Source organism: Callionymus lyra, chromosome 8 (genome assembly GCF_982586985.1).
Source record: "Callionymus lyra chromosome 8, fCalLyr1.hap1.1, whole genome shotgun sequence".
NCBI lineage: Eukaryota > Metazoa > Chordata > Actinopteri > Syngnathiformes > Callionymidae > Callionymus > Callionymus lyra.
In genome coordinates this window covers 8,251,273-8,274,875 of record NC_141825.1, presented here as the reverse complement: position 1 = coordinate 8,274,875, position 23,603 = coordinate 8,251,273, and the positions used below count along the sequence as shown (strand labels likewise).

The 23,603-nt window shown below is 38.4% G+C and overlaps 1 protein-coding gene across 1 annotated transcript in view; it reads left to right on the top strand.

The window, feature by feature from the left end:
* Nucleotides 1-23,603, top strand: part of LOC148073550 (transcription factor SOX-6-like) — a 103,931-nt gene that overhangs the window by 5,930 nt on the left and 74,398 nt on the right. The window contains exon 2 of the mRNA XM_087797911.1: nt 14,894-14,963. The gene's annotated coding sequence lies outside the window, so the exon portion shown is untranslated. The remainder of the gene's footprint in view (nt 1-14,893; nt 14,964-23,603) is intronic.

Here is a 23,603-nt window from a genome sequence, read left to right as displayed (position 1 = left end):
ACTCAACATTGCATTCAAAGTGTCATGCCTCGGTGGTTATGAACAGTTCCCATAATGCTTTGCCGCCCAGCCAACCGATCACAGCTATGGTTTGACCTTTGACATAGCAAAACATTGCAAGGGATTTAAATACAGTATTGTAGCGACCAATCAGGCGTCACTTAGCAGAGCAGTGTGTGGAAAGGCATCATGGGAGTTCAGAGTTTGGTTGGTACCATCAGTAAGGTGGGTGTGTTAATGAGCGTCTCCCACTGAGTTGATCAGCTGATCAAATAGATCACATGATTGTAACAGAGTCAACAAGGACAAGTAGCTTTGATGTTCGTCTCATGTCTAAACTCTCAGTTTCAGTTTCTCACTGGTGTGTGTGGTTTGTGAGCATCAGGTGTTTCATAGACATGTTCAACAATGGCTTTTGTGTCGGTGGTTTAATCAAAGTCTCTGAATAACCAAGTTAATCTGAGGAAAACAAAAGGCTTGTTGATCCGCACTTTTGCTCTTCATCTCATTGTTGGATCGAATCAACTGTTCAGTGGTGGTTGAACAGGTGAGAAATGACATTTTACTCTAAAGAAAGAAGGGAATAATACAATGTTATTATAAATTAATACAAATTAGATGATGAATGTGCTTAAGATTTGATTTCATATTTTTTATTTCACATATTTTCTAAACACAAAAAACAACAGATGAAGTGACTTTGGCTGTAGTGACGCACTAACTATACGATAAATACCATATATTATCATTCACTTGCGTAATTTAAACTAAGATTTTAGTTTTAAGTGACGTCTTGTGTTTGCTCTTTCAATTAATGTCATAGAACTGAAGACAAAATATGTCCAAACATCAGCTTTAAAAGCTGCTAGAGTCACTGTATCCTCTCGTCCTCAGTCATCACCTCATTCTTCCTTTTGCCTTGGAGGACGTAATGACTGTTGCCATCTAGAGGCCGGATGATTTATTGCAACACAAATATTAACAAATGCCACAAATATTTACATGTTAATTGTTCAAAAAAATGTAAATGTAAACACAATTTATTTAAATGTAAACCATAAAAGAGTATGAAAATAAGACTGCTATAATTATATTAAAATGTTTTTAAAGCCCCCTTCAAAGGAAATGATGATAAAAACATATATTTTTGCCAACACTCCTGAAAGTCACGTCATAAAATAAAGACAAAATAGCCGATGTTATTGTTTTTTATTGTATAATATTTTCTTTTTAAATCCTTTTCTCGTAGAAAACATATTAAAACACTTTTCAACTAAAAGAAAAAAAAATGAAGGATAAAGAAAAATCCTTAAAAAACATGTTGAATAACTTGAGTGAGTAAATAATCACCAGAAAGATTCATAAAATATAATTTATAGTTTTACTGTGGCCTCGAGGGCCAAAAGAAAACACAGTCTGAGATCCCATGTGGCTCCGGGACCGCGAGAGTCGAGCCATGACATTTTAACACAGAAAAAACTACTAAAAAAATTGCTTCTTTGGATGAAAAATAAAATAACCGACACTTTGTACGCTACAACAAAAACCGTTGAAGGTCTGAATTGAATCAAGAGGAGAAGAAGAAAGTTTCTTCTGGTTTGTTAGTGTTTTCGCTCGTGTGTGTGATTCAGCTTCTCCGACAGGCTCTGGTTACACAGCAGCGGCTCATAAATCACGTTAACTCGGGGAAGCAAACACTCCTGGACGTTCGATCTGAAAGTTTTTTATAAAATCAGATTTTTTTTGTCTGCGAGAGTCGCAGAATCGTTGACTCGACACAGGCCTGAGAGTCTTTCTCTTCTTTCTCCGCTGGAATGTTTTGTGTCTCTGGACTGAGCGCGACGACCAGGTGACACACATTTGCTGCTGTCGCTCTTTGTCCTGTCACTCTCCCTTGAGTTGTGATGCAGCAGCAGGTTTCAAATGACACCGAGGGACACAAGAGTGTATCGGGATGTTCTGAGACAGTCGTGTGTGTGTTTCCTTGTTATTGCTCAACTATCACTAACTCAACCATAACTAAACTATCATCCGTAGCAAGTCTTGGACCGAACAGATGAATATTTACCAACAGGAAGTTGATCATATTTTAATGTTTATTCTTTGAGGCTCAGTTTATCTTAATCTCTGTGTTTTTGTTTTAAATTCAACTTCAATTAATCTAAGTTTAACTGTTATTGTGTAATTGTTCACATCTATAATCTGTGTTTCTTAGCTTGATGGAGTCTACTGACTCCTTTAAGAAACATCTTAAGACGTTTCTATTTGTTCAGGCTTTTCCTTGAATTTCTCGAACTCCTGTGTTGTTCTCAGTATTATCTTGATCTTTAAAGTATGTACTTTTTTGAGTATTGTTTTGATTGTTTAAGCGCTTTGTGACCCTGGTCTCGAAAAGCGCTATATAAATAAATATTACTTACTTACTTACTTACTTATATTAAACACTTATCCACGCTTAATCCGCTTTGACTTTGAACTAAACATTTAGATTTGGACCACAAGGCTGTACCATGTAGCTCGTCTGCCTCACAACAAAAAAAGTTGCGGGTTCGATTCCAGCCTGAGTCGACCTGTGTCCTATAGTGGAACTCTGGTTTCCTCCCCCAGTTAAAAACATACACAATTTGATTTAGTATACTTTGGTTGTTTTGTCTATTGAGCTTTGTGACCTGACGACCAGTTCAGCATGTCCCCTGCCTCTAACCCTGGGCAGCTGGGATCCAGGACTCCGATAATGCCTGTGTGTTTATTATATGGTGGTGGTTTTCAACAGCTCTTCCTGCAGCATGTCCAGAACTTTCTGTAGCTCAGAAAGAAACTGCGGTGCAGCAACAGGCGCTCAGATTGCTGAAGGTTTCGTGAAATAAATCCAATAATCATCAAAACGCAAAAACGACACTTTTTCGTATCAGTGAGATTGATCAGGAATCAAAATATGAACCGATCAGGTTTGATGCCGATCATACAGATCACATGATCTGAAAAAACATGAAGGAACCTAAGGAACCATTGAAACACGTCAATTAAGAAAAAACATGCTTTACTAATTAACAACATAAAGATCCGAGTAGACACAAACTATTATGTCAAAAATAAAACTGTATATAAAATGTATCCGTTGTCAGTAACACAACTCAAACAGTATGATGATGCAGCTGTTGCAGCAACAGGCGCCGAGGTTCTGAAGGAACTCAAACAAGTAGAAGCAAAACAAATGATAACAATGATGAGAAAGATGAAATCGGACGTTTATGATGCGAATGATCGGATCTCCATTACTGCAGACTACTACTAATAACTTGACTTCGGAGTCTCTTGGCCAATCAGGACACAGAAGACAACGCTGTGATGTTCACTGAGATTTAGTGAGAGTGAGATTTAGACGAAGAATCATTGATGTAATTTAACTATATTTAAATATTCAGAAAGTAGCAGAAGTATAAAAAAAACCCTGCAAGACTTACAAAGGTTAACCAGGATATTACTGTGTTGTTATTTATTGAAAGTATTCTTACGATTGCAGCGACTGTTGTCTAAGACATCCCATCATAACGTCTATAAACCAGCAGTTGCGTAACATTGAAGTACAACAAAACTTGTAGACAAGGATGAAATATCTGTCAAAGAAGAAAATTAATTCGAAAATCCTCCAAAATCAACTTTAGTTCAAATGTGGTTCAAGACGTTGTTCAGTAAAAGTAATCATTGATAAAGTATCTACAGTAAAAACCACAAAGTACTGGGAGTGTTGACTGAGTTGTGTAGATCCTTGAGTCCACAATGAGCGGCAATAATGGACCGTGAGGCCCGATTATCATGACGTGTTGTAACAGCGCCACAGTATTTGTTTTTTACTTCACTGGAAATCCAGATGGGTGGGGCGTTTAATGTCAAAGACAATTAAAGAGCCGCAAAGTTTTAACAATCAAATGAAAGTGTTTGAGCATACATTTGCTCATCTCTTATGTGATCAGCGGTGAACCTGACATACCTCCGAATGCCCAAACACACAAACCCCACCCGAGTGGCACTCCCTGCAGGTTAAAACAAACACCCCGTGTTTGTTCTGCCACTTGTAGGACATACGTGGACGATCAGAGACGAGTGTGGATCTGATCGTTTAATCCAGTTTCATCTCTTAAAAAATGTGTATCATGACAGGTTGAATTAGTTTTTTTTTTTTTTAAATGATTGAATGAAACACGTATTTAAACATAGAGTTTGATGTTCTGATTCCAATCATTCAAAAATACATTTTCGTCTTTTAAATTAAATAAAAATGTCGGTGTAATAGAGTCACCAGACAAAACCAACAAAGCCCCGAGCTACTGATCAGACTTTCAGCAAACACATATGAATGATCACATGATCTTCTGCAGGCCACATGATTGGCTGAATTATTTTTTAATTAAATAATTTACAAAGTCAACCTTTTTAATACAGAAATTATAGATTTGATTATTAAAATAATAAAAAATGAAATTCTTTAAAAACACTTGGAAAAATGAAAAAAAAACCTCAACATTTTTAAACATTTGAAATGTTAAACTCATCAATATTCTGCTGACATTGATTTACTTCCAAAGATGAAGAAAGGAAAAGAAAATCTCTCACTTGGGTTAGATTTGTGAAAAAAGAGTCTTTGAAAAAAAAACAGAAATCAAATTGAAAGATTGTTTTTGCGTAAATGAATTTAGATGTAGACTCGTCCACGCTCTGATCTGAGTCCAGCCGAAACCACATCTGTGTCTTCTAGAACCTAAAAGAAGCTTGAACGGCGTCACCGTCATCGTAAGACGCGGGTGTCGGTTCGATTCCCCGCTGCCAGAGAATGAGGGCATCAATGGTGTGACCCAGAATAGACGAGACGGAACGCAGCCTCCGGAATAAAGTTCTCCTTTTCGCAACACTTGTGTCGTGAAGTTCTCGAGGCTTGACGTTCGTAAATGACAAACCCCCGACACCCTCCCGGCTCATGTCGGCTGGATTAGCGGGCGTGTGTGTTGGTGTTCGGGCGATGACGGGGGGCGTGTGCGCCCGAGCGGGGCCTGGCTCGGGTGTCGTGCTGACCGGGCGCTCACATCGGGTTTCCGCCACGTAATCCAACATACATTTAGAGCGAGGGTGCATGAGACGTGTGTGCCAGAGAGGCTCCACACAGAACTCCCAGCATGCTTCAGGGGTGTCGGGAGGCTTTTGTACCCCGGATCACACGCCCTCACACGGAGAGTTCGGATGATTCAACGTTATATCGTTTTGCACGTCTCATGTTTTTGTTTTGATTTTCAACGGGTTTTTTTTTTATGTTTCTGGCCTGGAGGTGAAATACCAAGAGTTCTAACTACTTTGACACTTTTACACGTATCGAACAATTCTGACCCGTCGAGTCATTTAATGTGTATTGTTTATGGTCATATGTTGACCTGGTATTGATCAAAAATGTTTGAAACGTCTATTTAAACAAAAGGAAAATTACTTTAGACATTGAGTTTAATTTTTAATCTTTGTTGAATTTTTTTTATCAACAATTGTATATATTTTTTAATAAAAACTATACAGTGAATTATTTAAGGGGAAAAGAACCGTAGTGTTTTGATGATTATTTGATTTATTTCACAAAACATTCAGCAGTCTCAGCGCCTGTTGCTGCACTGCAGTTTCTGAGCTACAGAAAGTTCTGGACATGCTGAAGGAAGAAGAAAGCTGTATAGAACCAGCACCATATTAATAAATCCTCTGTTATATAAGAACACACACAGGCCATATGGGAGTCGTGGATCCCAGCTGCCCAGGGTTAGAGGCTGGGGACCCATTTTATAGCCATCCAGGAACTCGGCAAAAAGAATACACCATCACTACTGTAACTACTCTTTCTAGTACTACTGCTTTTGTTAGTCCTACTAATTCAACTATAATTAGCTAGTGTTACATATTCAATTTTATAATCCATTTTATACTAAAACAACATGTACTAGTACTATTGCTGACGACTTTACTACAAGAAGTGAAACTGTAACAACAATTAAATTTACTACTTCGACTTCTACTACTTCTATGGCTCAACAGTGGCTTGTTTTTAAAAATATAAACTATATCACACATGGATTTTTTTCCTTTAGAATCTTTAAAGAAAAGAACAAACCTGAAATAAGTTTATAATATATAATATAAAGCATATAATGTGGCCCCTTAGGAAATTGAATTGCCAACCCTCGATCTATAGGCTGGTTGGTTTCATCTCGACCTAATAGACTCAGACGAGACCAAGAAACAAACCACGCAAAAATGATCACACATTATATACACAAAAGCTTGACCCCAGGAACATATTAAGGATCATATTAGAGTCGATTTTGATGACATTCTGTGAATGGATTTTTGTTGTAATGAGGCGAATCGATCACAGTCAAACATGGCCTGAAGAACCTGAGATCAAGGGGTCAAAGGTCAACCTGCCAAGTCATTGATGTGGCCCAGCAGTTGGTTTGATAAAAGTGGATTCATACGTGACATATAAAGATGTTTACGATCAAATATACAATTATACACAAACTTACAGTAGATACTGGTGAAACTGGTGTTGAAGTAAATGCATTTTTAAAGAAAGGATAAAAAACACGAAGATGATTCTGATACGTCGAACTTCAATTGAAAATACATCATCAAGAAATTCATAATTTCTCTTTGTACAACTGTGACTCACATCGTTATAAAGTTTTGACCCCTGGTACGATCGACCGTTGAGACCAATAAGAGGTCAAGAGGTCGCTCCTACATCAATAATAACACAGTTTTTTTCAAGAAGTATTTTGGTCAAGCAGCAGCGCATCGAGGCCATACAAGTCAATGTTTGAATTGTTGATATATTACTAATGAAACAGAATTATTTTTCATCTCTTCCTGGATCCATTAGAGATTCTTGAACATATCTAAGTTGAAGAATTAGGTGTCAAAAGGTCATGTGACGAGATTTTGATCATGGTATTATTAAGTATTATTATTGTGTATTATTGTATTATTTGAGTGTTACTACTTTTTGTAAAGCTTCTATAAACAGAAGCTATGGTTTTTCCACGTCTGGTGCTTCTGCTTGGTCGGGATCGCGAGGCCGATCGAGCCGATGAGTCGTAGTAAATTTAGCTCATTGCTGACGTCGAACCAGAACCCACCCTCGACCTGATGAGTCCCCGCAGGCTCTGGTGCTGGAGAAAAGTGCTGCCTCAGCAGCTCCTTCTCATTCTGGAGGAGCTTACACGCGTGCAGCCGTGATGTCAGTGACTATAGAACAAAAAAGAAAATGAGCTTATGTCATAAAGAGTCCATTGTTGCGTCCGTAAGTGTCTGCTCCATACGTCGTGGACTTCACGTGTGTTTCCGTTACACTTGTGCAGGTTTAAAGGACAATCGTTCTGGTGCCTGTTTGTTCGCGCTCCGTGCAAGTTAAGCAGCTGCCTTTTGTGAGGGAGATTTAAGCATGAGAGCAGCTATTGTAGTGAACCAGGCGTTTACTCTCACTTGCTCTGTCGTCGGTGCAAAGTAACACATCAGATGATTATTATTTAATACTTAATGATGTTTTTATTATTATTTTGCTGATCTCAGAATCTCCAGGAATTCTGACTGCTTTTCAAATTGAGTAAGAATTGAAAATGTGTTCAGTATTTTGACTTGTTTTCAACCAGTAACTTAGTCTGAAGGGACTTAACTTTGCTCCTGGTGCTATAAGTGAAAGTATGTTTCGCTTCGCAAAGTTTTGGTAGGAAAGAAAAATAGTTTTCTCACAAAAACAAGTGATATCATTATTAAAAACAGAAAAAATAATAATCTGTAACTATCTAATTAATCTAATCTAATTCAATTTATTTTTAAATGTAACTATAAGTTGCCGAGTAAAGAACATGTTTTTAATCAAAAGAATAATATGTACAAAAAACATTTTCTTTGTTTTGAACAGATGTAATTCTATTCATTTACATTGTGATGTATTTGTGTTGCTCCAACATTCATTTTAATATTGTTCTTAGTCTCCATCATTACAAGGTTAATGTCCAAAAAAAGTATAAATATAAAACAATAAATTCATTAACACCAAACCAAACTTGCAAACATAAACAGTAAAGTTTTAAATGTAAAAACATGAGATTAACGCGATTAAAAAAACAATTGTTACGTCTTAACTTTATCAAAATATTTTCGATTAAATGTCATTTGTTCTTAATTTATTTTTCAAATTAATTGAAATTGACCTTGTACTGCGTTTGGATCCTCAATTCTAAAAAACATAGACATGTTATTCGGTTAACTTGTTATAATAATTCAATTAGAAAAATCTATCTTCAGTGCGACTGAAGTTACTGTCGCGTACAAATATATTTAGACGTTGAAATGTTGAACGTACCATCCGAAACACTGACGGACCAGGATTCATCTCCTCTCGGCGTCTGGTTCGCAGCAGCAGATTTTTCGTGCTCGTCTCTAAATCATTTCCCTCTCTCACAGATTGCACTGGAGTATCGGCCCCGACGGCTCTTGTTTCCCTCGCTTTTTCTTCCCTCCCCGGTTGAGTCATTTACACTCATGCACGAGCCAATTCATTACAGGCTTGTAAATTACAGAGAGACGGGGGTCGCGCTCGCTGATCGTCCCCAGCAGTCGAAGACTTGTGTGGGACGAGAATCCTCTGCGTTCGACTGATGTTTGTCATGAACGTTCATGTCTCCATACGTTAGTGGAAGTTTAATGAATCGCATCTAATGGGACATTTCAGGATTGATGTGTCGATGAAGCTTCATGATACAGTGTCATGAATTTAGAGGTCAGTAGGTGGCGCCACTCAGTTTAACGATCATGTGAGGTTTTAATAGAATAGTTGTTTAAATAAATGGATCCTAGAGCAGAGAGTGACATCTAGTGGACTCTGGACATAATGACACTGTTTCATGAAGTTTCATCGACACATTAATACTTTCCAGGGCTCAGGGCTGAAGCGTGTGATTGTGAAGTTGTTAACGTTCCAGATGTTTCATTGAAAGTAAGAGTATTGTCTTTATTTCTTCTTTCAAATTATACAATTTTTATTTTTGTTAAATGACAACTTTCATGGAAACTGGAGACGAACCTTCGGTTTCACAAGTTTCAAAGCAAAAGAAGTTCCATTAAATAACTTTTCCAGACTCTTGAGAACTTCCTATTTTCCTCCAAAAGTATCTTGGTTTGAGGTTGAGCAGGCAAGTTCTACGACTTTTGGTGCTCCGGCCTCTAACCACTTCGCTATTGGTTTAAACCCAAGGCGAAGTGGTTAGAGGGCTTCGCACCAATTCGTAGAACCTGAGATTATGATCACAACTCAGGGGTTTTCTCACTAATCAATAATTTTGACTCATATTCACACTAGATCCGTCTCTTAAGTCCTCGTCCTTCTTTACGTCTTCATACAAAGCCTGGTGTGTATGTTGAGGGTCACATACTTGCTGGGGGGGGGGGGGGGTTCTATAGATCCAGGAGTCAGACGAGCAACTTCTCACAGTCTTTTCATGCGAAGATGCTTTAACTTTTTCTTCTTTTTTTTTTTCTCCCGGCTCCTTCTCTCACAAGCCCTCCTTTCTTCTTTGTCACGCAGTGATGTGTTTGTGCATACCTCAGCCGGCCGACAAAAGAAGGGAGCGATCCTTTTCACCCGTGCCTTTGACATTCACCTCTTGTTTTTACAATCTTTTCCGAGGCGTCTGTTTGCACACTGGAGCGGGCTTTGTCTTGGAGGAGCGGGACAATGGCGAGCGCTATAGTGTAATCTCCCCGAGCGTCGCGAGCCCAAGGGTGAGGTTGAGACGTATGTGCCGGCGCTTGCCCCGGCCGGTGCGCTCCCGCCCTGTAGCGATACATCTCATGTTAACTACAGCAGAGAATACATGTTGTCAGCGACGCCGCTGTAATGTTCACCCGGCAGTTTTTTGTGAAGGAAACAAAGGCTTTTCACTCATGCAAACATCCTCTCGTTCCACTTGTTGATGCTGTGCCGAGCAGCAATTTTGCCCACCCACGTGCATGTCTGCAGCCTCTTCTCGCCGTCACATCACCAGGATCTTCAAACACGTTGAATATTTGTTGTCGAAGAACCAGAATTTCAGAGTCGAAAAAAAACTTGTGAAGCCTGGCTTGGCTCGTCCTGTACAAGACAATGATACAACTTTGTCGACACATTTCATGAACAGACTGACGAGGTCGATCAGATCCTAAATAAAGTCATGCACTGGTTACTGGTTACGTTATGATGACCGTCTGCATAAGTAAGTAAATAAGTAAGTAAATTATATTTGTAGAGCGCTTTTCTAGACCAGGGTCACAAAGCGCTTAAACAATCAAAACAAAACTCAATAAAATATATACTTAAAAGGTCAAGATAACACCAACAAAAACACAGGAGTCTCAGAAAATCAAGGAAAAGCGAATAAAAATGTCTTAAGATGATTAAATAATGTTTTTGATAGATAAGTGGAGTTGCTTCATCGAAAGATTAAGTAAGGAAGTAATTTTTATTTATAAGGCTGGATCAGATCACTGATTTAAGGTCTGACCATAAATAGATCTGAAAGTAAGAACCAGAATTTTAAAGTTGATCCTGAAAGAAGAGTTTTAAGGATCGGGGAAATGTGAGTTCTTCTACTAGAGCGGGTCAGAATTCTTGCTGCAGAGTTTTGTATCAACTGCAGGCGAAACAGCTCCTTCTTGTTTGGACACCAAAATAAACTGTTAAAATAGTCGACACAAAAGAATGGATTATAAGCTCCAGATCATTTTGTGACATCATTTTCCTGAGTTTAGAGATCCTAGTTGGAAACAGTTTTTTGGTCAGTTTACCGTAGATCAGATTCTTTTTCTGTTTCAATCCGTTGGACGCAGATGATGCTATACAGATGTTAATGAAACAAATGAGCTCAGCAACATTTACTGCACCACGTAAAAACAAAGCGAAGTGAATGGAGGCGAGTATCTTGGACATGAGAGTAAAAAAAGTTAGTTCTCCTAATGGTTCTGCCAGTTACCTTTATTTTAGGTGATTCCAACCGTTTTTGCACCATGAAGCATTTTAATGTGGGCCGGGATGAAAGCAAAATAAATCATTTCATTCACTTGTCAAGATATAGAGTAAATGCTTCTATTAATTCGACACAATTATAAAAAAAAGAAAATTGAAAACGTGAATCGAATAATTTTCTAAGACAAAATAAAGTCCCGTCTTTCAGACAGAATTATTTTCTTCCAGCTCAAGTCAAGTGTAAAAGCGACAGACTGACCAAGATAAACAGCAAATAAACTCATCCATAACTTTTCCATCTGGTTCCTTGTCACCGATGAAGGGATTTTCACGAAATACTGAAGACTTCCACAGGATTAATGAAAATATTTCAACATGAACGCTATCAATGATCTCTTGTCAAGTATCTTCCCAGCTTGAGCATCTTCATACTGTCGTTTTTATGGGTGGTCTGGACTAGTCAGGAGGTCCAATGACCCACCAAACACCAATCTTCTGGACTCATTTGTGGTTTATTTGTTGGAAGCTTCAGTGTGGGATTGAAATCAGTCTTTGGATCTGTTTAACATGACGTCTTAAAGATGTTTTAATTGAGATTGAAGTAGTCACTTCTGTCCGGAACAAAACAATCTCAGCAAAGGATAAAAAAAAGAAAAAAGAAGACAATATCTGGACATGATTGTAAGCTGGAGGTTCTTCTCCGTCAACAGAAGTAAATCTGGTTTAATTGGTCGTGTGATTAGTTGGAACGGTTCTGCCGACAGTGGAAGTAGGCAGCACCTCATGTGGTGAGCGGCTCATTCAGAGATGTTCCGTCTCATAGGGTTCCATTGTTGGCGCTGCAGTGTGTCAGGACTGCACAAGTGGCCGTGACAGCTGCGACAAGACAACATCGTGGACTCTGCATATTTTGTTTTTTTGGTCAATGCTCGCATTCATGGTGCAGGTGCAGGTGTCACTCCCGGGGACCCGCGGATCCATCGCGAGCGTTGTCACGGATATATATCTCTCTCGCTCCACTGTTCCGAGCGTCAACAAACAGGTGCTGCCGCTCGAGCGCCGTCGTCGCGCGGCCCCGGCCAGAAAAGGTAGCTGTTGTTTCCTGCAGTTGTCGAGGAAGACCCTGCAGTGACGGGCCTGCGTGCCAGGACCGGTCCACAGCTGCAGCTCGAGGCACGATGTGAAGGAGCTCGTGAGGCCCGACTCTTGAATGTTGAAATCATTACCGTCAGTCGTTAAACACGTCAGACGTTTCACGACTTGTTTATTAGGGTCGTGATGACGAGTCGTCGTCTTTAAGAAACATCCAGAATATTAGAACCTCTCATCACAAGAGGTTCTGTGATGTTGGGGTTTATTCTTTTAACCGACTCAGATACAGCTGTTGTGTCCGAGGATCAGCAGCAGAACTTCTCACTAGTCACGTCACCAGTTCTGACCTTAAAGGGCACCTAGTTCCAGGACCTCTATTATACTCATAAGTATGTTTCTTTTTGCACAAAACTCTCATTTATTAAAGATATTTACATTAGAAAATACGCTTAAGCCCCGCCCACTTAAAGTGCGCCGTTTAGCCTGAGAAGAAATCTCGTCCGGCAACCACGCCCACTCTGCTCTGATTGGTCACAAAAACACGAGTTGCGTTCAAGGACTCTCGTCAATTTCAAACTCACCCCTGAAACTCCCGTTTTGTACATTAAAAACAAATAATAAAAATGAGGTTTGCTGCTTAACGTACACATTACAAAAACACCTAAAGGCAGAAGTAACTCTCAACATGTTTACAAAAATATTTATTTTGTTTCACGATTAACATGTAGGTACTTAACTGATTTAGGGCTTCTAGGGGAGGACTTTTCACCAGAGTGACGTCAGAATGTTTAATTTAACCGTAATCTCGCGAGATTTCAGACGGAAGAGAACTTTGTTAAGTAATAACTTCCTCAACGTCATGATGAATGAACTACTGCATTTTGAAGAGGACGACTACAACAATACAAATACGTGAATACGTCAGGAGAGTTGGGTTTTCACATTAGGTGTCCTTTAACTGTAGTAGATCCATAGTGTTGTTAATGTCTTCTTTATCCAGATGACTTTAAGCAGAGACGACAGTTTTCGTCAGAGCTACGTTCATTTCTAATCGTTCATGATCATAAGAATCATCACGAACAGTAACCAGACGGAAAAGCAACATTGAATTTCATGCTTTGTTTCAGTTGTGATTAGATTTTCCCCATTTTCTAAAACACTGTATTTACAGAAGGACAACATCTGGTGCTAAAAGTAAGAAGAAAAATAAACGTTCATGGAATTTAAAAACCACCTGGTTCACGGGTATTAAACCTTTATTCTAAAGATCACTGTAAAGGCAAAGAATACATATCCGAGTCAGAATCAGAAACTTTTATTGTGGTGTCAGTACATAATAAAAGAATGAAACAAGAAAACACACAAAATAAACAATCGTAAAACACATTTTACAGTAATTCATTTCACATTCACATTTCTCTGGAACTCTGGTTTAACCGGAATTTTCGAGTCGTAAAACTATGATTCACTAACTGATGACATCACAAACACTATGTCCAATTGAATCACACACACACCATGAAACCCCTTAAATTATGTGTAAAAGTCACTCAAAATTGGACAATTAAGCCTCAATTTATTACTGACAGCAATTAAAAATGTGACGATTTTGTATTTTATTACTTTTTCCTTGGGTACGAAATTTACTTTTTTTTTGTACAATTTCTGATGCTCTTTGTTTAGGCAACGATCGTGTGTTACCAGATTAAATTTAAACCTAAACCATCTCAGGTCCAGTAACGGCTTTTTCTCTTTCTTCTTCCTTCTGCAGGTCTTTCTTTCCCTCTCGACAGACGAGCTGTTAAACATTTCAAATAATTTTTCTCTGTGAAAAACCGGTTCTGCTCTCATCAGCAAGTTCCAACGAGCCTGTGAGAGACTTTTAAAGCAGCATGATTTAAAAAAAAAGAAAGAAAAGAAGATGTATATTTAAAAACGCTGATCTACAAATATAAAAAAACATAAACAAGAATTATGTTCTCGGAGAAATGTTTGCCGTTACGTAAAAAAAAAAAAAAAAAGCGCCTTTTTTTTCCATCTGTTTGTTATCATTATTATCACAAGGAGTTCTTGGTGTGCGAGCCTTTGAGTTTTTTGTCTCCGTTTTGCACTTAATTGTGCCCTGAGAGGGAAAAATTGCATCCAAGAGAGAGAATCATTTGGTTGATTATGGACATGAATAAAAGATCACATGAGTGTTTGCTTTCTTCTTCATTGTTCTCAATTAGCTTCAAATTGTGGAATCAAAGGCGAGTGTGCGTTGTGTACTTTGGAGAAATTGTTGATGTCGAGACGTAGTTTCTGCAGCGTCGGACCTTTTTTTCTTTCTTCACTTCTTCTGCTTGAACGACCTCCCGCTCTCCACCGCGGTCGGTGTCTCCGGACTGAACACAGAACCAGTGTTTTCACCTCCTTTGATGCCTCGCTTGTTCATGTGTGCATGCGAGGCTATAACAAGACTGACCCCGGGTCAGCACTAAAGAGTCGGTCAGCTTAAGCTAGTCAGTCCAGGAAGGAAAAGTCGTTCATCGTCAGAATAGAACTTTTCAGAGAAAAACGTTAAACTTCATTAGGACGGATCGTAGCAAATCTTTATGACTTCAAAGCTGCGGCGAAGCATCGCGTTTGAGAAGTCGACGGATGGAGTGAGAAGCACGGAACATCCTCACGTGTTGTCAACATTAAACACTCACGGAAATGTGTTTTTTTCCCTACAATGTATTGCAACTGGAGTGTCAATGACACTTTGTTCTTTGTTCTTTCCAGGTGACGTTCATGAATTTGAAAGCCGTGCACGAGTGAGAAGTGGGTGTTGGAGTCGAAGTCTCTTGTTTAAGTAAGTGTTTGTTTTTTGTTTGGACACATATTTGAGACATGATTGAGAGAATCACGGTAGTTACATCAGTCATAGTAGCAACTGGTAGTTACTCCTCATTTACAGCTTTAATCAAATATCTTACATACATTTCTTTGAGACTTCCTCTATTCATCCATCCATCCATCCATCCATCCATCCATCCATCCATCCATCCATCCATCCATCCATCCATCCATCCATCCATCCATCCATCCATCCATCCATCCATCCATCCATCCATCCATCCATCCATCCATCCATCCATCCATCCATCCATCCATCCATCCATCCATCCATCCATCCATCCATCCATCCATCCATCCATCCATTCCATCCATATATCCATCCATCTATTCTTCCTCCATCCATCCATCCATCCATCCATCCATCCATCCATCCATCCATCCATCCATCCATCCATCCATCCATCCATCCATCCATCCATCCATCCATCCATTCATTCTTCATCTACTCATCCATCTAACTAATTTAAACATATTACAATTTTTTTCGAGCTTGTCTTTTTTTAATAAACATCATCAAAAAAAATGTTTTGGAGGTTATTTAAAAATGTCAATAACCATCAGCACATTTACCAAAGTTACCATTTTAACCTGTAACTGTTATCGGTGAGGACCACAATGATGACGCAGGTTTAAGATGAGATGTAAAGATCAATGTTGTCCATGCTTGACTTGTGAATGTGACATTCGAGAAGAACCGTGAAGATGTTTGAAACACTTGAGTCCAGTACATACGAGTGCTGTGCGTCTCCATGGTTTGCAGCAGCACACAGAACACTCTTGAGCAGCTCCACACCTCCACTCTGGTTAGTATTCTGCTGGTTATCGCCCTCAATAGCTGCTTTCACTCGCTCAAAGAAAGGGGGTCTTTAAATGACGCTTGCAGGCATCACTCCAGGAACCTCTCAGCTTCAGGACCTACAGTACGGCCTTTTAATAGAGCGTCTCTGTGAGCCATTAAGATTATATCTGGACTCAAACAAGGTAACACAAGCCCAAATTATGCTGCTGAGTTCGCGGCTCTCGTGGGTTCAGATGTGAGAGGTCGAGGGAGAAAGAGCGATCGGACCATATGGCTAATCCCTCTGTTTAAGGATATTTACGAAGGCTTTCTCGAGACGTGTCAGCTCGGGGTCAACAAGTGGCCGAGGTCTCTGGTGATATAGTTTTGTCCCCCGTGATTAGTGGCGTCCCCCGGACACTGCTCTGGTTCTGGTTTCATTTCTAGATCTGTTTTAAATGAAAAACCAGTTGAAGATCACGTGAGAAATACATAAACGATGCACCAAGATAAAGTTTACTACATGAATTAACCATTATAGTTTTTAACTATTGTTTAAATAATGAGATTTTTGTCCTTAATCATTTATTTTAATACACTGTTTTCATCAACATTTGAACTGATCATCACACATTATACTTTAACCTTCATCAATAAACTACTTGAACTTGTGGTGGAACATTGAACAATCCGACCACAAACTCTCACTTATGCAATAATTCTTTTGAGTTCAAGGTTTTATCTGGAACCTTCAAATCACATTAGCTTCTGATTTGAGCGTGCGACCAAATTCTCAAACGTTCAGTGGAGGTAAAATGACCAGCGGCGCACGGTAACCACGGTAACTTCATTTACAGGCTGGACTGAAGTTTTCGGATTTTTTGTTATTGAGGAACAGATTAGAGGAATTGCAGGTATTGAGTACACATGGCGAACGTTAACACAACACGAGCTGCGTATGTTTTTAATCTGGAACTTTCACCTTTAAAGACGATAAATTTTGACTTACATATTGACACATTAATCTCACAATACATTTCGATGCACTTGCACATTTTTAAATTTTTTGTTGTTAAAATAATGGAAACCGAAGCCGAAATATGTCCAAACATCAGCTTTCATAGGGGCAGGAGTTACGGTATCCTCTCGTCCTCAGCCCTTAGGATCGTCATTCTTCCTTTAGCAGCGGTTGACGTAATGACTGCTGCCATCTAGCCTAGTATATTTGCATGTTAATTGTTAGTTAAAAAATAAAACAAAATATTTAATTTCACACACACTTAAAATTATAAACCACCAAATTAAACTATGATGTGATTTGAAAGTAATTAAACTTATTTTTTCGTGAATTCATTGATAAAAAAAAACCCTTACAGTGCCTCATATATCGATACAGTAACGTGGAAAAACAAATGTGTATCAGTGTGTTCGTCTCAAAGCCCCAGTATTGACCCCTAGAGTTCCTTACAAAAGGGTTCGAAATGCTTGGACAGCGAGGATACAGCGAACAGATTTATGTGGTCCTAACAAGCTAACGATGTAATGGTTCTGCTGAGGTTACCTGTTTGGTCAACAATGTTCTTCTCTTGCTCCGTGACTGCATTAGCTCTGTAATCAGTGTTACTAATGACTTGTGTCTAACAACATTTAGCAGCGTTTCTCAGTAGTAGACTTGTGTGTTTACTGCCTCCTATTATGTCCCCGGTTAGCTCGAACATCTGCCTGTAACTGCCATGATTTGCGACATATCGCTGCACGACTCAGTGATGAGTCGAAGCAGGACCTGAGTCATCGTCGCATCATCATCAGCGATTTCTAACGTCTGCTTCGGTTTATCGGTGTTTGTGCTTTGTTTGTGTTCAGCGCACTCACGCCTCATCAGTGTTCCGTACTGAGTCCCATATGGTTTCCCTTTGAAGGGGTAGTCCAGGGAAGTACAGGAGCTTAAAAGGCAGGGCAGGGCCAGGGCGCTGGTTCCAGCCCACTTGCACATAAATCCACGGTGCACGGCCATGCAGGGAAAAACGGTATAGACCGACTCTTGTGGTCGACTCCCCGAAAAAAAAAAAAAACCCACCCAAGCTCAAACCCCACTTTCTCTCTTCTGTGGACCTTGAAATAGGACCTGCTCTAAATATTATCTCCCCTTATGCGTTTATCCTGAGGTCGGCGAGGAGAAGAAAGGAAGAGTGGGGCTGAGTCACTTTTTCCCTCGCTCCGCTCTGCTCTCCCAAAACCACAGCAGCGGCAGTGGCTTCCTGGAGATGAGCGTCTTTGTCTGTTGTTCGACCACCGCGGTTTCTTAGGGCTGATCCTCCTCAGATGAGGTCATGCTCAGGCGGGATGAGGAGAGAGGTACGGATGAGGGGGGAACGCTACGCCGTTAATACGTTTTCCCGACATTCGTCGAATCAGCGGAAACGATTTCCGACATTTTTTTACACGCTCGTACCGTGCTCGACTCTTTAGTCTCCGAAGGAACTTTTGTCTTCAAATATTTGTGTAAGTAGTATTTTGTGTTAGATTAAAGAAAAGTATCATAAATATGTGAAAATCTTGAACCATACAAACAATGACATATTTTTTAATATATATATATTGTTTTTCATTTTAATTGACAAGCAGAATAAATATTCTCCTAAAAGTCAAGTAATAAATATAAACTTAATTCAATTAAACAGAGAAACTGTTGTTATTTGAGATAAATAAATCCACAAAATACGATTAAAAAAAAAAATCCCAATATTTTTTGCATTCTTTAAATTAAAAAAATTGAAATAAAAAACCTTTTAATGGTTTTCTCTTCAACTTTTTCTTCATCATCAGTTTCATAGTTTGAGTCATAGGTTTGAGAGAGATGGTGAAAAGCAGAGCTCACGTGTACGACTTTAAACTGTCTTAAAAAAAGATTTTTTTTGTTTAGTAGATCATCATCTATGATTTGTTTCATTTGTTTTTAAAAATGAGCTCAGAGACATAAAAGGAGAAGATTTTTGGTTTCATGAAAACACACATAATAAAGATAAATTAACAAATAACAAACACAAACCGTGAATGAGTTTCTCAGTTATAATAATTCACTATAATGTTGAGTAAAAATAATCTCACTTTAGTGTCGACGCTAATTCAAGTCAGTCGTGACGACGGTGAAGTTTGACCTGCGAGGTTCAAATACCGACTGGAGCAGCTGCCACTGCTTCTTGAAAACCAGTGAACAAATGGTTAAATTTGAGTCGGATAATAAACATCAGCAGCAACATGTTCGCGACCATTTCTCTGCACAACCTCTTAAAAAATAAACAATAATTATGACTTTTGATGATGACAGTGTCCTTTTCCCCCTTATTTTTATATCAATATCTATATTAAAAAAACAATTGATGTTTATAAGAATATTTAATTCAAGATGTTTTGTCTTTCATCTAATATTTTCAAACTTGATTCGAAAATGTTTTTCATATTTAATTCAAGATTTTTTGAAAAATATACCAAAGAAGATCTAAAATAAAACAAAAATATGTTTAATTCAGCATTTTTTTCATACGTAGTTAAGGATTTTTAACAGCAATTCAAAGAATCAAAGAGAGTTAAACACAGAAATGTAAATGTCAAAATACATATGTATTCATTTTCATTCTAGACGTTTTCATTCCTTCGAAGAATTCCATAAAACCCGCTGACAATGGACGTAACTGCTCCCAGTGTGAACCGAGTTAGTCGGGGTCGCCCTCAGCTGCTGCGAGGACACCACCTGTTCCAGCGACGGTGATCCAGGCCTCGCTAACGTTTCAACAGACAACTCTCCAGCTGTTGTACGCTCCATTAAAGAGTATTTCTAGGAGTAAAAAAGGGTTCGGTTTGGACGCGTACTTGACCCTGGTGTCAGTCAATCGCAGTCACGCCTCGACGACAAATCACTCTCGATTCAACCGGAATGTTCGGCATCGATTGTCGTGGCTCTTATCCTCCGTCTATGACACTTTAAGTTCACGCTGGCATAACTTGTGTCGCCTCCTTGATGAGATTGAGACCAGCTTTTAACAAAGCCTGCTCAAAGATAATCCAATCATCTCCATTGTAGCCGCGGCACAGGGTTAGCATCTCTCATGGTTAGCTTGACAAATGAGCCGTTAGCCGCAAAATAAAGAAAGTAATTGAGTCGAGGATACTTGACTCTTTATAGCAAGACTGAAGTCAAGTGTTCAGTATTTAAGGAGAATTTTTCAAAAATAGATTCAGGATCTATATTGATAACTAGCTATCAGAATGTAGAGGCAGAACCAGGGATTGTGGTTGATTTACTAAGATGTGAACTTTTTTTATTCGTTATGTTACATTTTTTACTGTTGGAATTTTTAAGTCAGTTATAAAAATAGTTCTTATAGAAACTTTTGATAAAACAAACTTCAGCAGCATCAGGAAATAAATGTCTTTTGCTGCTGGTGACCTTGGCTCCTTGACTGGCTTGGATGCATAATGACCGTCAGACGAACCCCATGTGGTTTTCTGGGAGGTTCTAGCGTTGGAATCTGGTCGTCTGTCACTGGAGCTTCACGATGATCTGCGTCCGTCCCTGACACCTGCTCATCACTAATCACCGCGGCAACTAAGACCGTGATCTGTAGTTGTGTGTCACTCCCTCAATCCTCTAATCTGCTCTTTTGTTCTCTGTCACCATCAATTACCCGTCAAGACCCAGAGCCTGAGGAAAGTAGTCGCTCCGCTGAGAGTTGAGCATCTTCAAATAATCCTTGGATCCAGATTGTTATTTGAAATAAGTCATCAATCACAATTTTTTTTTGATAATATCACTTCTTTCTTCTTCGTCAAATGTCTAAAATAGGTTTAAGTACAGTTTTTAATTGTTTTTAGAACTAACAAAATTGTACTTTTTTAAAAATCATAAATATAAATGAACCAATTTAACTTGAATTATTTGTTTGGAAGTGACAAAGAATCATCTGCTTTTCATAAGTCATTCTTTTCTCATCATTCAATGACATATCAGGAGAGAAACATTCTTGTCTGTGATCAACAAAACAGGAAACACAGTTTAAAATGAAGTCAGACAGAGTCGAGAAATTAAAAAAAAGTGGTATAAAAAGACTATAGTTAGTACGGCAGTAGCACGACTCTTTTTTTTAATGGACATACCTTCACAGTGAAATAAGAAAAGGTTACAGTCACAGCAGGGTACTGTACTATATACTATATACTAGTATTGTGTTCATCCTTGTGGTGATGTTTCCATCGTCCAACAACAGTTTTTCATGAAAAGCGAGTTTGGTTAGTTGTTGTTGTTGTTGTTGTTGTTGTGGTTCATTAAATATTGGACCTGATAGAACCAGAGCTGCACACCCTACATTCACATGTGTTTAAGTAAATGTATCATTTACAAAGATTTATTCTGTGGATTCATGATTTATTATATATTATTTATTTATTGCATATTTATTATTTACATTGTTAGTTTAAACTCTCTCTATGTTACATGTGCAGCTCTAGTTCCCGCCAAGAGCTCATGACAACAACGACAACACATCCCCGTGGAAACACATCCACTTGGAGGAAAACTCACCTGTTAAAAAGTCAAACAAAAACTGTGTTTGGTTTAAATCCCATCTTATTTTCTGATTAGTAAATACTAACTAGTTTAACTGTTGAATTTTTTGAAAGTTGATGGATTTCAATGCACTAACGGTGTAAATGAATACAGCAACAATTAATAAACTCAGTTTAAAATAAACTTTTATCTAAAATGTTTCTCACCACACAAGTAAATTAAATAGTTTAAAAATGTATCCTGATGTATTTATACTTTTCTAAGTCAAGATCATTGACTAAAGTAAGTTTAACAGCTTCAGTTACGTTACATACTATGTTAATCTTTGTGTCCTTTTCTTTGTATTACTTCCTTTGATCTCTGCTCATCATATTTGCACTTTACCATCACTTGATTTATGTTCTTTTATTTGCACTTTGTCATCCCTCGCACTTTGTTCTTTTATTTGCTCTTTGTTCTTTTATTTGAATCTTGTTCTTTCCTGAAGGAGACCACCAGAGTCTATCTAATCTAATCTAATCTAAACTAACACTCATGGACCACAACATAAAATCTACTTTGTTTCCTAAAGATGGAATTAAACCTGCAACTTTCTTAGCCTGGACTGAGGGAGAAACTATCACTGTTAAGTATGTTTTATCTTCTGTTTTCTACGTTTCATTTTCATTCCATATTTTTCTCTCGATTCTTTTTGCTTCTTGTTGTTTGTGCTCCACTTTTATTTGCTGTTTTCACTTCATCAGATCCATGTCAGGATTAAGCAGCAAACACTTGTGCTATTTGTGAGCGCACAACTTTTATAATAGGATTTTCACACAACAATGCAGTTCTCACAGGTCAAGCTTTGAATTCCACACTATTGTTTTTTGTTTGTCGAGCCTGAGTTCAGATGCAAGAAAGAAAGATTCTCAGACATGTTTATACCAGAAGGTTTTTTTTTGTTGTCAAGGACTTCTGTCAGTAAAATTTTGAATCAAAATCGACCTGTTTCCAACACTGTCTCTGCAGTGTTGTCAATGTTTCAAGACAAACAAAACTGTGTTTCCTTGTCTGCGACTGTGACGTTCTGAAGGCGGTTGAGGTGAACAAAAAGCTCCGCCAATCGTTCTTGGCTCATGGAATCATTTCTGGATCTTATTGCTTTCAAAGAGATTCTTTTGCTTGATGCTGTTGCCAAGTCAATGTTGTCGAAGATATCAGAGATGCAAATACTGCACTTATGATAAAATACTTCATAGTGTCTTTCCAATATGAAAATGTTCTCCCAGGCTTGATGATGGTTCTTTGACGATCGTTGGACAAATGTCACCCTCATCAAAATAATACGTATTATAGAGTAAATATGTTTATGTAAAAAATTGGTTCATATTAGACCATAAATGATTAGTTTTTAAGAATACAAGAGTTTCTATGTTAATTTAAGACAAGGTGAAAATAAGGCTGTAATACAGTTTTTATACAGGTATTATTTAGGTTTTATATACTATCTAGTACTTTTGAAACCAATGGAGCTGCTTAAAGAATTTAACTTGAAAAAAGATTTGAATTAAATATGATTATACATTTCAAGTTGTCAAGACAAGTTTGAAAATCATAAATGATATACAAAACATCTTGAATTAATTATTCGAATTGAATAAATTGTACATTTTCATCATCTAAAGTCATGAACTATTGATTATTTAACTTGACGTGATATCTTTAACATATTGAAAAATAAAAAAAGGATTCACTGTGTGTTGTGACACATGTGAAGGCAGTAGATAATAATACGTATTTTACACAATAGTATAAGTGACACAGAGGTAAGTTTTGAACATTTAGCTGTCGTTGTGTTGAGGTTTCTGACCACCGAAGCTGTTCTCTAGTCTGGTGTCTTGCATCCATGGGATCTGAATATTTCCCAGAAGGCATCATGGTATGATGATCTGAGGTGGAGGTGGTCTTCCGTTGCCACCTTTTGTGTTCAGGGTGAGGTATTTGATCTCAAAGTACTTCGTCAGACGCCGGACCTCGTCTTTGAATAGGCCTCCGATGTGGTGTCGTCAGCAAATATAATAATTGTGTTGCAGGAGTGTGTGGAAGTGCAGTTTACGTGTAGAGGATGTACAGAAGGGGGCTCAGCACACAGCCCAGTGACACTGTCATGTCTATGTTTTTAAATCGAAACCTTCAGGGACACCAAAGACACTGAAGTCGGGGATGCTTTTAAAACCGGTGACTTCTGTTCAAGCCAGGTTGCATCATTTGAT